The following is a 15,119-nucleotide window of genomic DNA, read 5'->3' as shown; positions in this document are numbered from 1 at the left end:
ACACACACCAAGAGATACGAAAAGGTTCACTGCTGATATAATTGAATTCTCTGGGAAGCCCAGGGCAGGCCTCTCGAGCAGATCCAAAATGACTTGAAAGAGCAAGAAAAAGAGACTGCTCTGGGATTTTATTGTGGTTAGGGGTGGTCTGGGGTGAGAGGCCTCACATGAGGGCAAGGACTTGCGTGGGCTGAATCTCCTTTCCATGGGCACCAAAGGAAAGGAGTAGCAGCATTTCTTGTCTGCCCACATGTGGGGCATAGGGGGAAGAGGGAAGGGTGAGACTGTCAGGAGTCAAACAGCAAAAAATGCAGTCAAAGTCCGCAGTGCAATGAGAAAGTACCACACACCCATGAGAAAGGCTGAGATGAAGGCCTGAGCACGCTGGGGATGACGTGGAACAACTGGAACTCTAAAGTCCTGCCTGGAGGAGGGTCACACGGCCACTTAGAAAACTTTTCACAGTTTCTTTAACACACACTTAATTCATAATAGAGCAATTCCACTTTAGGTAATTCCTCACAGCAAAATGAAAAAATAATCGTAAAAATTCTTGTACTAGAATATTTATAGTTGCTCTTAGTAATAAGCAAAACTGGAAATAAACCATAAATTCATCAAGGGATAATGAATAAAGTGACTGTGGCATATTCCTACAATGGAATCCTACTCACCAATAAAAGAATACATGTAGTTTACATGGAGGTGACCAAAAAAAAAAAAAAAAACCACATTGTGATACATGCAATAGCATGACTGACTACCAGAAATACTATGCCGAATAAAATAAGCCAGACATACTCAAGTACATACTGTGTATGACTTCATTTATATATAAAGTTCAAGAACAGCCAAACAAATACACCGTCATAGAAATCGCAACAGCGGTATGATTTTTTGCATGGTGACTGACAGGGACACAAAGGAAATTTCTGTAGTAACGGAACTTTTCTATATTTTGAATGGATATAAACATTTATCAAAACACACTGGAGTGTACATTACAAACTTGCTTTTCACAGTAAGCAGATTTTACTATAATTATCTGTTGTAAAAGGAATCCAGAAACTGAGAGAAGATATGTGTAATACATATATTCGATGATACTAATATCCAAAATATATAGAGAACTCCTAGAAATCAACTTAAAAAGACAGATACCCAAATAAAAATAGACAAAATACTTGAAAATCTATTTCACAAAAGAGGATATCTGCATGCATAATCATATAAAAAAGTCCTCAACATCATTAGTCACCTGATAAATGTAAATGAAACAATAATGCCACTATACACCTACCATCATGTCTGAAATTTAAAAGGCCTAAAGTACTGAGTTTGGCAAGAATTTGGATCAACTGGAACTTCTTACATTGTTGGTAAAAGGATAAATTGTTTCAGTGACTTATAAAATATTTTGGCAGTTCCTACTAAAGATAAACACACACACAAATATACACACATACGTGTACATCTTATGACCTAGCAAATCACTCTTAGGCATACACTGAAAGGAAGTGGGTACTTATGTCCAAGAGTCATGAACAATAATGTTCATAGTAGAGTTATTCACAATAGCCCAAACCTCAGAATTACCAAATGCCTATCAAATCTAGAACAGGTATATGCATATTGGGATATTCATACAACAGAATACTACACAGCAATAAAAATGAAGTACAGTGACATGCATCAAATGTCACCAAGGGCTTCCAATTTCAATTAGAATACAAGAGATTCCTTGACCACAACAAAGCCCGGTGGCACCACCCCTCTACTTCCTCTGTTCTGCTCCTGCCCTCTAGCGACACTGTGCTTCCTACCCTTTCTTGAACAAAAGAAGATGTGCTGCTCAGAGACTAGTTTCTGAAAGGTCCTTTCCTGGACTTCTGACACGTCTGGTTTTTCTCTCCTGAAACTCATCTTTGTCTCAAGTACCCAATAATCCACCTCCCTAGTCACTCTCCATATACTCTAATTTCCCACATCAATTGTTATGCACTGAATTATCTTGTTAATCTATTTATTAATTTGTTTACTTATTAACTCCTTCCCTCAACTAGAATGTAAGCTATTTGAAGAGAGGAGTCTTTTCTTTCTTTTCTTTTTTTTTTTTTGAGATAGAGTTTCCCTCTGTTGCCCAGGCTAGAGTGCAGTGGCACGATCTTTGCTCACTGCAACCTCCTCTTCCTGGGTTCAAGTGATTCTCCTGCCTCAGCCTCCACAGTAGCTGGGATTATAAGTGCTCACCACCACACCCAGCTAATTTTTTTGTATTTTTAGTAGAGATGGGGTTTCTCCATGTTAGCTAGGCTGGTCTCAAACTCCTGACCTCAAGTGATCCACCTGCCTCGGCCTCCCAAAGTGCTGGGATTGCAGCATGAGCCAGTGCACCCAGCAAAGAAAGGAGTCTTGTATGTGTCTTTAATTACCTACAATAGTCCCAGCTAGATTTAAAGCCTACTAAATATTTGCTCAATAAATCCAGGGTTCAAGGGCTTACTCGTTATATCAGTAGAATATTAGTTGTAATAGAATATTATATATCCATCAAGAGTTATTTTAAATATTTAGTTAATATGAATAAATTTTCTTCTGAGAAAAGAAAGTTAAAATGAAAATTTAAAATTGTATACTTAGCATCAGAAAAACTATGCTGAACAAGGTAATCTATACAGAGCAGTTACTGTAGTGCAGATACTGTACAAATTTCTTGAAATATGAGCATATTTGTCGAGCATTGTGTTAGGTCCTGAATAATTAGTTTAAAAAATCCCTATCTCTACGTAGTTAATATTTTATTAGGGGGGAGTGAAAAGATAGACTAGTAGCAAGTAAGGAAACATAGAATAAAGTTGGGATAAATATGAAAATATTATATGAAGCAATGGAAAGGACTAGAAGAATCAACTTTAGACAAGGGCCCAGGGAAAACCTCTCTGAGTGGGTAATATTTGAGCTGACTCCTGAAAACTGAGGACAATTCCACGATGTGTGTGTGAATTTCTGGGCAGAAATCTGAGCAGTCTGTGCCTGAAAGGGACCAGAAACAACACAGCAGAATGTGTGAGAATTTAGCACTGGTCTGAACTCACACAGGTGTGAGATGAGGCTCTGGGAAGCAGGCAAGCGGGGAAAGCCTGAGCATCACCGCAAAGCATTTAAAGATCAAGAGAGAGCTGAACCACAGCCCAAAAAGTGCACTGAGCTGTATTATGAACCTAAGCACTCTCTGTTGTTGTTGTCTGAGGACTCTCTGTCTAAGGACTCTCTGTTGAAATAACAGGTGTGAAGAGTGTCCAGTCTCATGATGTATAATAATACTCAGCACATTCAGGATACAGTCCAAAGTTATTCATTATACCAAGGACTATAGAACAATAAACTTGCACAAGAAAATACAATCTTCAGGCACCAACAATGAGATGGGACAGATGTTGGTATTATGTGATGAGGATTTTAAAGTAGCTATCACAACAGTGCTCCAACAAGCAATTACAGGCATACTTGGGACAAGTGAAAAATATGAATTCATGGCAAAGAAATGAAAGATACTAGGAAGAACTAAACGAAAATTTTAGAAGTGAAAAAAATAGAAATAAATTGAACTGGACAGACTCAAGAGAATGGAGATGACAGAGGAAAGATCAGGGATCTTGAAGACAAGTTTAATAGAAATTGTCCTGTTAGAATAGAGGAGACAAAACACAATGGAGAAAAGTGAATATAGCCTCAGAGACCTGTGGGAAAATAACAAAAGGTCTAACTTTCAAATGATTGGAGTACCTGCCGGGCGTGGTGGCTCATGCCTGTAATCCCAGCACTTTGGGAGGCCGAGGCAGGTGGATCGCTTGAGGTCAGGAGTTTGAGACCAGCCTGGCCAACAGGGTGAAACCCGGTCTCTACTAAAATACAAAAATTAGCCGGGCATGGTGGCAGATGCCTGTAATCCCAGCTTACTTGGGAGGCTGAGGCAGGAGAATTGCTTGATCCCAGGAGGCGGAGGTTGCAGTGAGCCGAGATCATGCCACTGCACTCCAACCTGGGCGACAGAGGAAAACTCCATCTCAAAAAAAAAAAAAAAAAGTACAGGACTGAAAACATTTTTGAACAAATAGTGGCAAAAAAGTCACAAACATGGTGAAATACATAAATTCAAGGAGATAAGATAACCACTAAGAGGTCATGTTCAAATGAATCCACGTCCAGATACACCATGACCAGATTTCCGAAAACTCGAAAAAACCAGAGAGAAATGCTCTATTTCCTATATAAGGACAATTCCTGTGACATCAGAAACCATGGATGCCAGAAAAAAACTTCCATAATAAGGTGTTTATTTAAAACTACTCAAATTCACTGGGATTATAACCAGGCTCTGTTACTTACCCACTGTGGACTTCAAGCAATATTCTGAATCAGAATTTCATTTTCTTTAAGAGGGGGACTATAATTACAGCTACCGTAATAGATGTGTGAGAATTGATACAGTACTATACATAAAATGCCAAAGAGCGTGTCTGGCTAAGACATGTTAGCTAATATACCATCAAGATCCTCAACAACCACAAAGTAACAGTAACCTAATACACCGTTATAACTTACTGGAACACGTCCCTGTTTTGTGCATTCCTCACGCACAGAGACTTGGAAAGGTGAGGCTCTTACCAAAGGGGACTCTGCTGTTCTGCAGCCGCCTCCCCCCACACACGGAGACTTTGAGAGCAGGGTCCTAGAGGGCAATGACAGAGAAGGTCCCCAGATATAGGGAAGGATCCTGGAAAAGACCTTCCCACGCCAGTTGTGATTATCATCGCAGCCGCAGTCTCAGTGACACTGTCTGCAAAGGGGTGTCTGACAAGGTCCCAACAATTAAGGCCCTGTCAATGAACTGAAGTTTTCCCACTGACCTGCCTGGAGTAACCCGAAAGGCACAGTATCAGCCTCTGCTCAGCAAAGGATCAGCCTCTGCTCAGCATGCCTCCTGGGACCAGGCCCTTCACCATTGGGCTCTGTGGGCTCTAAATGGAACCTAAGAGATGATCTGTTCCCAGCATTAACATTTACAAATGAAAAAACTGAAATTTATGGATGATGAGGAAAGTTTCTGCAGCCATTTGTGGCAAACCTAGCAGTGAAGAGTCTTCCAGTTTCCACCCCTCATGTCTCTCTTGTTTTCATCACTCCCCACAGGGAAGAGAAACACACTAGGAGAAAGCCCCTCTGCTTCCCCATCATGCCCGCTTTAATCCCAAGCCTCTGTGTGTTTTCATTCTCCCCAATTCAGAGACCTTCACTGACATTTAAAATGCACCTTCAGGCCGGGCATGGTGGCTCATGTCTGTAATCCTAGCACTTTGGGAGGCCGAGGCAGGTGGATCACTTGACGCCAGGAGTTTGAGACCAGCCTGGCCAACATGGTGAAACCCCGTCTCTACTAAGAATGCAAAAATTAGCCAAGCGTGGTGGCACGTGCCTGTAATCCCAGCTAGTCGGGAGGTTAAGGCAGGAGAATCGCTTGAACCTGGAAGGTGGAGGCTGCAATGAGCCGAGATTGAGCCACTGAACTCTAGCCTGGACAATAGAGCAAGACTCCGTCTCAAAAAAATAAAAAACAATAAAAAATAAAATAAAAATAAATAAAATGCTCCTTCAAAGGTCAAAGCACAACAGGCACTCCCATAACTTAGGAACAAAGAAGTAGGCAAAAAGTGTTCATGCTAATGATTAGGGAATATTCAGAGGAAGGATTCTACCCAAATAGCAATGCAACTATGATGTTTTAGAAACACAGAGAAGTACAAATAAACCGGATAAAAGAACCCATGAACTTAGGAAATGACATAAAGAAAACTTTAAAATCCTAGAAAAATATATGAGGGTGATGGAAAAAAGATTAAGTATTGAAAAGCTGCCAAATGTTACAAATTCAATTTATTGATAGAATTGTATTCAAGGAGCTAATATGTTATAAAAAAAGATATTCTGAAATTAATTTGGAGTAATAAATAGGAAAGTATAATCAATAAGTTACACTGGAAAAGTTCATCATGAAAAGAAAAGTTCATTCATGAACTTTTGTATATGCAATGCATTTCATGTAGTAATAAAAAAAGATAATTAAGTTATGCACATAGAAATAACCTGATAACTAAAAGAAATAGAACACAGAGAAAAGAAAATAATTATATTATAAATAAAAATAAAGTACCTGATAATTTGATGCTATAAATTTGGTGGAAAATTTAGAATAATTTACTGAATGGTGTTGTGGAAACCAGGTAATTATTTGGAGGCTATAAAGTTGTTTGACAATTTTTACATACAAACAAAATAAGTTCTTAACAGCTGGACAATTAATTATGTCATAATAGAAATTTCATGTTTTTTGAGAGGTCTTAGGAATTCTTAAGCAAATCAAAAAAGAAAAGAAAGAGGCCAGGCGTAGTGGCTCACGCCTATAATCCCAGCACTTTGGGAGGCTGAGTCCGGCGGATCACTTGAGGCCAGGAGTTAGAGACCAGCCTGACCAACATGGTGAAACCTCGTCTCCACTAAATATACAAAAATTAACCAGGCGTGGTGGTGCACATCTGTAATCCCAGCTACTCTGGAGGTTGAGGCAGGAGAATCACTTGACTGGCAGGCAGAGTTTGCTGTGAGCTGAGATCGTGCCACTGCACTCCAGTCTGGGAAGCGGAGTAAGACTCTCTCAAATTAAAAAAAAAAAAGAAAAATTAAATGGATTAAATTAAAATAATTAGAAATTCTTCATGCATAGCACAGCATAATTAAAAAGAATAGACAAACTAGAAAAATATTTTAAAATATATGAGAAATACAAGGTTAAATTATTACATGGACCATTCATAAATCAATGGCTAAAGACAGAATGCACAGAAGAAAAAATGAGGAATATATGAAATTACTTGCAACTTCATGTTGAAATGAGAACATTTTGTAATACTTTATGCCATCAAATTGGTGAGGTAACATTTTAATTTACAAATCTGCTGTTGTAAAAATATAGCAATATAATTATACTTTTTTCTTTTACTATTGGTGATTCACTTGTGGAGTGCAACTTGGTTACAGGCTTCAGTATTCTTAAACTGTTTTATACCCACCGATCCCCCAGATTCAAGTACTAAAATGTAATTGCCAATGTGATAGAATTAAGCAGTTGGGCCTTCAGGAGGTGATTAAGTCACGAGGGTGGAGCCCTCATGGATGGGTTTAGGGCCTTTATAAAAAGATTTGAAAGAGTGAGTTTGTCCCATTCCATCCCTTCCACCATGTGAGGACACAGTGTTATACTCCTCTGGAGGATGCAGCAACAAGGCACCATCTTGGAAGCAGAGAGCAGCCCTCACCAGACATCAATCCTGCTGGTACCTTGATCTTGGATGTCCCAGCCTTTAGAACCATGAGAAATCAATTTCTATTGTTTATAAATTGCCCGGTCTGTGGTATTTTGTTTTGGCAGTAGAAATGGACTAAGACAATCCCCCAAATTGTTTTTTAATATTCCAAGAAATAATCAGAAGCATAAATAATGACTTAAAATAACTTGATAATTCTATTTTGATGAAAATAATAGACAACACACAAAATAGGGACATGGTGTAATGAGCTATAATAGTATATTATGTTGCTATTATTTTTTGTTATTGTTGATGATGACAATGATATATTAGTTTGCAAATTTTGTTCAGTGCTGGGAATTGTTTTCAGCATTTTATACATAATAGGATATCAGTTCTCATACACCCAATGAAGTAGATATAATCCCCTTTAAGGGTGAAGGAAATGAAACTCAGGGTGCTTAAGACTATTCCTTAAAATCACATGGAATGTAAAATGATAGAGGCTGGATACAATCACAATCATTTTGACTATTTTTGAAAATACTTTTTGTATAAAATTTTTCAAAAACCACAAATGCAGAAAAAATAAGAGGGTATGAACCTCCACTAAACACTAAGAGCACACACAACAAAAGAACTATGTGCAAACAAAAAGCACAAAACTATGTGCATCAAGGGACACACTCAACAGAGTGAAAAGGGAACTTATGGAATTGGAGAAAAGTCTTGCAAATCATAAATCTGATAAGGGATTAATATCCAGAATAGATCAAGAACTCCTGTAACTCATCAACAACCAAAAAACTCAATTAAAAAATGAGTAAAACTATTTCTTCAGAGAAGATAAACAAAAGGCCAATGAGCACATGCAAAGGTACTCAACATCCTCCATACTTAGGAAAATGCAATTCAAACCCACAATGAGATAGCACTTCACAACCATTAGGATGACTACTATGAAAAAAACAGAAAATGGCAAGTGTCAATGAGGATGTGGAGAAATTAGAACCGTTGGGCATTGCTGCTGGGAGACATTAAAATGAGACAGCCATTGTGGAAAACAGTTTGGTGTTTCCTTAAAAAGTTAAACATAGACTTGTCATAGCTATCAAACATAGAATTATTCTATGATATTATAATATAGAATTATCAGCAACTCCACTTCTAGGTATATATATGATGAACTGAAAGCAGGTACTAAAGCAGATACTTACATGCCAATGTTCATTGCAGCATTACTTACAATAGCTAAAAGATGGAAACCACCCAAGTGTCCACAAGCAAATGAATGGATAAAGAAGATGTGGCATCACATAGGATGGAATATTATTCAACAATGAGACGGGAAAGAGTTCTGACATTTGCCACAATATTGGTGAAACTGAAAGCATTATATGCTACATGAAATAAGCCCAACACAAAAAGACAAATACTGCATGATTCCATTCTGCGAAGGAGCTAGAATTAGTAAATTCATGAGTAAAAGGAGATAGAGGTTACTAGGGGCTGAGGAAGGAGGAACTGGCAGTTGTTTAATGGATACAGAATTTCAGTTTGGATCAGGACAGTGATGTTGGTAGCACAGCATTGTTACTGTAATTAATGTCACCGAATTGCACAATTAAAAATGGTAAAAATGACAAATTTTATGTTATGTATATTTTAGCACAGTATAAAAAGGAAAAAAAAATAATGAAAGTGTCCACCATGAAGGGCTGCTGTGAGGACTAAATGAGCTGTATACATACAAGGCCTGGCCCAGAATGAGCACTCAGAGATGTTTTTTATGCGAATAAAATGTTAGACAGGTTCCCCAAGCTTCATCTGCGTAAAGTTTTAACATGATCTCTGGATGCTTGTCAGATAATTCTCTAGATTAATTACTTGAAAAGCATTAGACACACACACACACACACACACACACACACACACACACACAGTTTTGTGATCTGCTTTTTTCAACAAAACAAAATATTGGAACAAAATTTCATGTTACAGTTCTCCATCTAGATCATAATTGTAAATAGCTAATTGTGTGGTGATAATCAGAGTGATATTTAACCAATCCCCTATTCTGAAATATTGAGGTGGTTTTCCACTTGTCATTGTTTGAAAAAAATCACACCAAATGTGTGTATTTACAATATTATTCCCTTGCCAGATTTTCTAGAATACATATCTAGAAATGGAATTACTGACTCAAAGAATATACGTATTTTTAAGATTTTGATTTCTGTTACCACTGGAACTTTGCTAAAATAATTTTACTGAGAAAGTGAGGTGGTACATTTTTGTATGAGGGTCATGTTGTTTAGTTTTTAAAAATTGCAGTAAAATACACTGAAGAATGCAGTTCAGTGGTATTAGACATTTATATTGCTCTGTTACCATTACCACTATCCATCCTCACAACTCTTTTCATCTTGCAAAGCTGAGACTTTGTATCTATTAAAAATAACTCCCAAATGAGTTCAAAACTTATGTCCACACAAAGATCTAAACACAAATTCTTATAGCAGCTTTATTCATTAAGTGCTAAAGCTCAGGAGCAACTTTGATGTCCTTCAGTAGATGAATGAATAAATAAACTATGGCACATACAGACAATGGAATATTCAGCACTAAAAAGAAATGAGGCTGAGGCAGGAGGATAGCTTGAGGCCAGAAGTTAGAGACTAGTCTGGCAACATAGCCAGACCTCGTCTCTACAAAAATGTAAATAATTAAAAAAAAAAAGAGTTGGGTGTAGTGGTGCATACCTATAGTCCCAGCTGCTTAGGCAGCTGAGGTGGGAGAATTGCTTGAGGCCAGGAGTTTGAGGTTACAGTGAGTTATGATGGTAGCACTGCACTCCAGTCTGGGTGACAGAGTGAGACCCTCTCTCCATGAAGAGACATGGAGAAACTTTTTTTTTATTTTGGTATTTTTTGTAGAGACAGAGTTTTGCCATGTTGCCCAGACTGGCCTCAACCTCCTGGGCTCAAGCCATATGCCCACCTCAGCCTCCCAAAGTACTGGGATGACAGCATTGAGTCACTGTGCCTGGCTGCAAAACAGGAAGTTGGGATGCCTATCACTAAGTGAAAAAAAACCAATCTGAAAAGGCTACATACTGCATGATTCCAATTACACATTATAGAAGAGGCAAAGATATGTAAACAGTAAAAAGATCGGTGATTGCCAGGAGTTAAGGAGAGTGAGGGATGAACAGGTGGAGAACTAAGGGTTTTGGGGGTCAATAAACAATTCTGTATGATACTGTTACGGTGGATACATGTCATTATTATATTTGTCCAGATTTACAGAATATGCAACATCAAGTGTGAACACTAATGTAAACTATGGACTCTGGGTCATAATGATGTGTCAGTGTAAGTGCATTGATGGGAACCAATGTAACACTTTAATATAGGATGTTGACAGTTGGTGAGGCTGCGCATGTGGGGAAGGGGTAGAGGATACATAGGACCTCTCAGTACTTTGGGCTCATTTTTGCTTTGAACATATAATTGCTTTAGGAAATAAAGTCTGTTAAAAGGTGTTTTTTAAAAAGATAATGAATAGGTACAAACACTAAGATGACAAAGAAATTCAAGTGATTTGATAGATGTTTTAAAGCAGTCATGATAAAAATGCCTCCAATGGCCGGGTGTGGTGGCTCAGGCCTGTAAACCCAGCACTTTAGGAGGCCTAGGGGGGGTGGATCAGCTGAGGTCAGGAGTTCGAGACCAGCCTGGCCAACATGGCGAAACCCTGTCTCTACTAAAAGTACAAAAATTAGCTGGGCATAGTGGAATGTGCCTGTAGTCTCAGCTACTCGGGAGGCTGAGGCAGGAGAATCTCTTGAACTCAGGAGGCGGAGGTTGCAGTGAGCCGAGATCGTGCCACTGCACTCCAGCCTGGGTGACAGAATGAGACTCCATCTCAAAAAAAAAAAAAAAAAGAAGAAAAAACCCTCCAACAAGCAATACAAACTTGCTTACAAAGAAAGAGAAGATACAAAGAAGAGATTGAGAACTGAAAAATAATAATATAAATAACAATATAAACCTCAACATATGGGCTCAACAGCAGAATGGAAGGGATAGGGAAAATACATCAGTGAACTTCAAGATACAACAATAGAAATTACCCCAACTGAAGAACAGAGAGAAAGTGGGATGGGAAAAAAGAAATGAACAGAGTGTCAGGAACCTGTAGGACTAACAAAGGATGTAACATTTAAGACACTGTTGTCCCAGAAGGAGAATAGAAGGAGGACAACGGCAAAATAAGTACTTGAAGAAATAATGACCAAAAATCTCCCAAATTTGATTTGGCAAGAGACATAAACCCACAAATTCAGTGAGCTAAGTGAATTCCAACAGGATAAATCCCCCAAATCCATGTCAAGACACATCCATAATTCAACTTCTAGAAACTAAAAACAAAGTCTGTAAACTCAGTCAGAAAAAAACGACACTTTATCTACAAAGGGAAAACAATTTGCACGGCAACATGATTTTCACCAGAAACTACGGAGGCCAAACGGGTGTGCAAAATACGTTTTAAGTCCTGAAAGAAAATACCCTATACACGGGAAAAATATCCCAGGGTGAAGGAAAATTAGGAGAATTTGTCACCTGCCGAAATCACTTAATGAGGTAGCTAAAGGAAATTCTCTAAACAAAATAAAATGGTAAAAGCAGGAAGTTTGAACATCAAGAAGGAAGAAAGAACAAGGTAAGCAAACTGTAGGTAATGACTGTAGGCTTTACTTCTCTTGAGTTTTCTAAATTATGTTGACAGTTTAAGCAAAAAGTAGAAAACTGGTAGATATGGTTCTAAAAGTAGATAGAGAAAATATTTAAGACAATTATATCATCTTAAATGAGAGTGGGGCAAAGGAATATGGAGAGGGCAAAGAAACACAAGGGGACATAAGGCTTTTATACTTCACTTGAAGTGGTAAAATGTCAACCCTGGTAGATTGTGATGTTATGTTTATAACGTAATATCTAAAACAGCCACTAAACTAGATATTCAAACAGATATCCTAAAAAACACAACAGATAAATGAAAATGAAATTCTAAACAAAAGTTTGAGTAATCCATAGGAAGGAAGAAAATATAAAATAGAGAAATCAGAGAAAGAGCAAACAAAACCCAAAATAAAATGTCTGACATGAACCATAATACATCAATTATTACACTAAATGTAAATAGTCTAAATGTATTGATCAAAAGATGGAGATTGGCCTGTAATCCAGCACTTCGGGAGGCTGAGACAAGCGGATCACTTAAGGTGAAAAGTTCAAGACTAGCCTGGCCAACATGGTGAAACCCTGTCTCTACCAAAAATATAAAAATTACCCAGGCATGGTGGCCTATGCCTGTAGTCCCAGCTACTCAGGAGGCTGAGGCACGAGAATTGCTTGAACCTGGAAGGCAGGGGTTGCAGTGATCTGAGATGGCATCACTGCACTCCAGCCTGGGCAACAGAGTGAGACCCTGTCTAAAGAAAAAAAAAAAAAAAGATGGAGATTGGCAGAGTGGATTGAGAGACATGACACAACTGTATGAAGTCTATAAGAAAATCATCTCAAATATAATAATATTAGCAGGTTAAAATAAAAAATTAAAGGATGGTAAATACATGTTTTGCAAATATTATTCAAAAGAAAGTAGAAATGGCTTCTTTAGTATCACAAAAGTAGATTTTAGAGCACAGAAAAGAAAGTTAGCAGATAGAGACGGACGGTATCTAACCACATAAAGACCAGTTCACCAGGGAGACATAGCAATACTAAATGTGATGCCAGCCAAACAACAGAGCTGAAAAATATATGAATCAAAAACTGACAAAATAGACAAGCCCACAATTATAGTTGGAGACTTCAAGACCTCTCCCTCAATGATTGATAGAACAACTAGCAGAAAATCAGTAAAGATATAGAACAACTCAAGAACCAACCAACAAAATCAAATCAACATTTATGGTCCACTCCACTTAGCAACTTCAGAATACACATTCTTTTCAAATGACCACAAAATATATATCCCAAGATAGGTCATATCCTGGGCTATCAAACAAGCCTCAACAAATTTTGAATAAGTGAAATCATATAGAGTGTGTTTTGTAATGACAATGGAATCAAATGAGAAATCAATAACAAAGATAACAGGAAGATATTCAAATGACTAGAAACAAAACAACACACTTTTAAGTAATCCATGGGTCAAAAGGCAGTCTCAAAGAAAATTTAAAAAATACAGTGAACTGGGGGACCAGGCGGCAGCTCGCGGAGGTGCTTCTCCGAGCGTGACGCGCGGACTCCGCTCCCGCAGCCCGCTCGCCCGCCAGTCTAGCCGCCGCCTCCCTCGCTCCCTGAGCCCGCCAAGCGAAGGCCAGCGGCCCGAGCGACGAGGCACGGAGAGGGCAGGCGGGCTGTGGGAGCGCCGGTCTCTATATGGCGGCGGCTCTGTCGCGCCTGGCTGTCCGGCTCTAGCGCTCAGCCGCCGCCCGCTCCTGTGGAGTCTTACGCAAGGGGCTGACTCGCAAGCTGCTGTCTTCTTCAAACTGGCCTGGTGGCTGCGCATCAACTTCCCCTACTTCTACATCGTTGCTTCCATGATGCTCAACGTCCGCCTATAGGTTCATATTGAGATCCACTGAAGGCCCTCCCGGACTGACGAAGGCGTGACCTCAGGCCCACAGCATCCAAGAACACGAAGCATGAGGGACAGAAGAGGGCCCCTCGGCACCTGCCTGGCACAAGTGCAGTGGGCGGGAGGAGGTGACTCGGACAAACTGTCATACAGCCTTAAGCAAAGAATGCCGTTGGAGGGCCCTTGGCCTGCAGATGCACCCTCCTGGATGAATAAGCCTGCGGTTGATGGAAATTCAGAGTGAGGCATTATCACTGGAAATGAGAAAGGATCCGAGCGGGGCTGGCCTCTCGCTTCCCAGTGGCGGCCCAGTTCTTCCATATGTGAAAGAATCAGTAAGAAGAAATCCAGTCTCAGCAGCCACTCCGAGCGCAGCCGTGGGTTTGTTCATTGCTCCAACAGATTATTTTGCTCGGGTGTCCTGCAGTGGTGTTGAAGCCCTGGGGCGGGACTGGCTGGGAGGAGGGCCCAGGGCCACCCACGGCCACAGAGGACAGTACCCCAAAGGAGAGCCTCGGGTGTCACGACTGCCATGCCATCAAAAACTGCCGGAAATGGGAAGTTTTCAGGATGACCCACCAAGTGCTTTTCCCAAGGCTCTGTGCTCTGAGTAGGAACCCTCTTGCCTGCATTCCATCCTGTCTGCAACACTGCAGGCGTGTCCCGAAGAGCTCCTGAATGACGAGACAAAACGCATTTTCCTTGACCGTTTAAACCCCATATTTTCAAAGCAAACAATAGAATTCAAAAAAATGCTTAAAAGTACCTCAAATGGTCTGCAGATAACACTGGGGTTACTGGCTCTGCAACATTTTGAATTAGCAAATTCATTATGCCATAGTTAAGGTACAAGCAGAACAATACAAGTACATTAATTTTAAGAGTTGTCTTAGAATGATTAAGGTGTGGTTTGTACGACCTGGCAGACTTAGTTGAGTTTAAATTCAAAACTGGTTGATGCGGAAGGAAATTTTTTAGCATATGTTAAATTGTGCTTTAAAAGACATATAAAGAGCCCTCTCCCCCGCCCCCTCCCTCTCCCCACCGTCTCCCTCTGATGCCCAGCCGAAGCTGGACGGTGCTGCTGCCATCTCAGCTCACCGC

At 39.6% G+C, this 15,119-nt stretch overlaps 2 pseudogenes; both read left to right on the top strand.

The window, feature by feature from the left end:
- The first annotated feature begins 13,816 nt into the window (after positions 1-13,816).
- Positions 13,817-14,022, top strand: LOC130540478 (small integral membrane protein 10-like protein 2A; annotated as a pseudogene).
- Positions 14,023-14,082: 60 nt separating this feature from the next.
- Positions 14,083-14,860, top strand: LOC130540477 (putative protein FAM220BP; annotated as a pseudogene).
- The last annotated feature ends 259 nt before the right edge of the window (positions 14,861-15,119 follow it).

The sequence above is a fragment of the Pan paniscus genome, chromosome 11 (genome assembly GCF_029289425.2).
Source record: "Pan paniscus chromosome 11, NHGRI_mPanPan1-v2.0_pri, whole genome shotgun sequence".
Lineage (NCBI taxonomy): Eukaryota > Metazoa > Chordata > Mammalia > Primates > Hominidae > Pan > Pan paniscus.
This window is presented reverse-complemented; position numbering and strand designations above follow the sequence as displayed.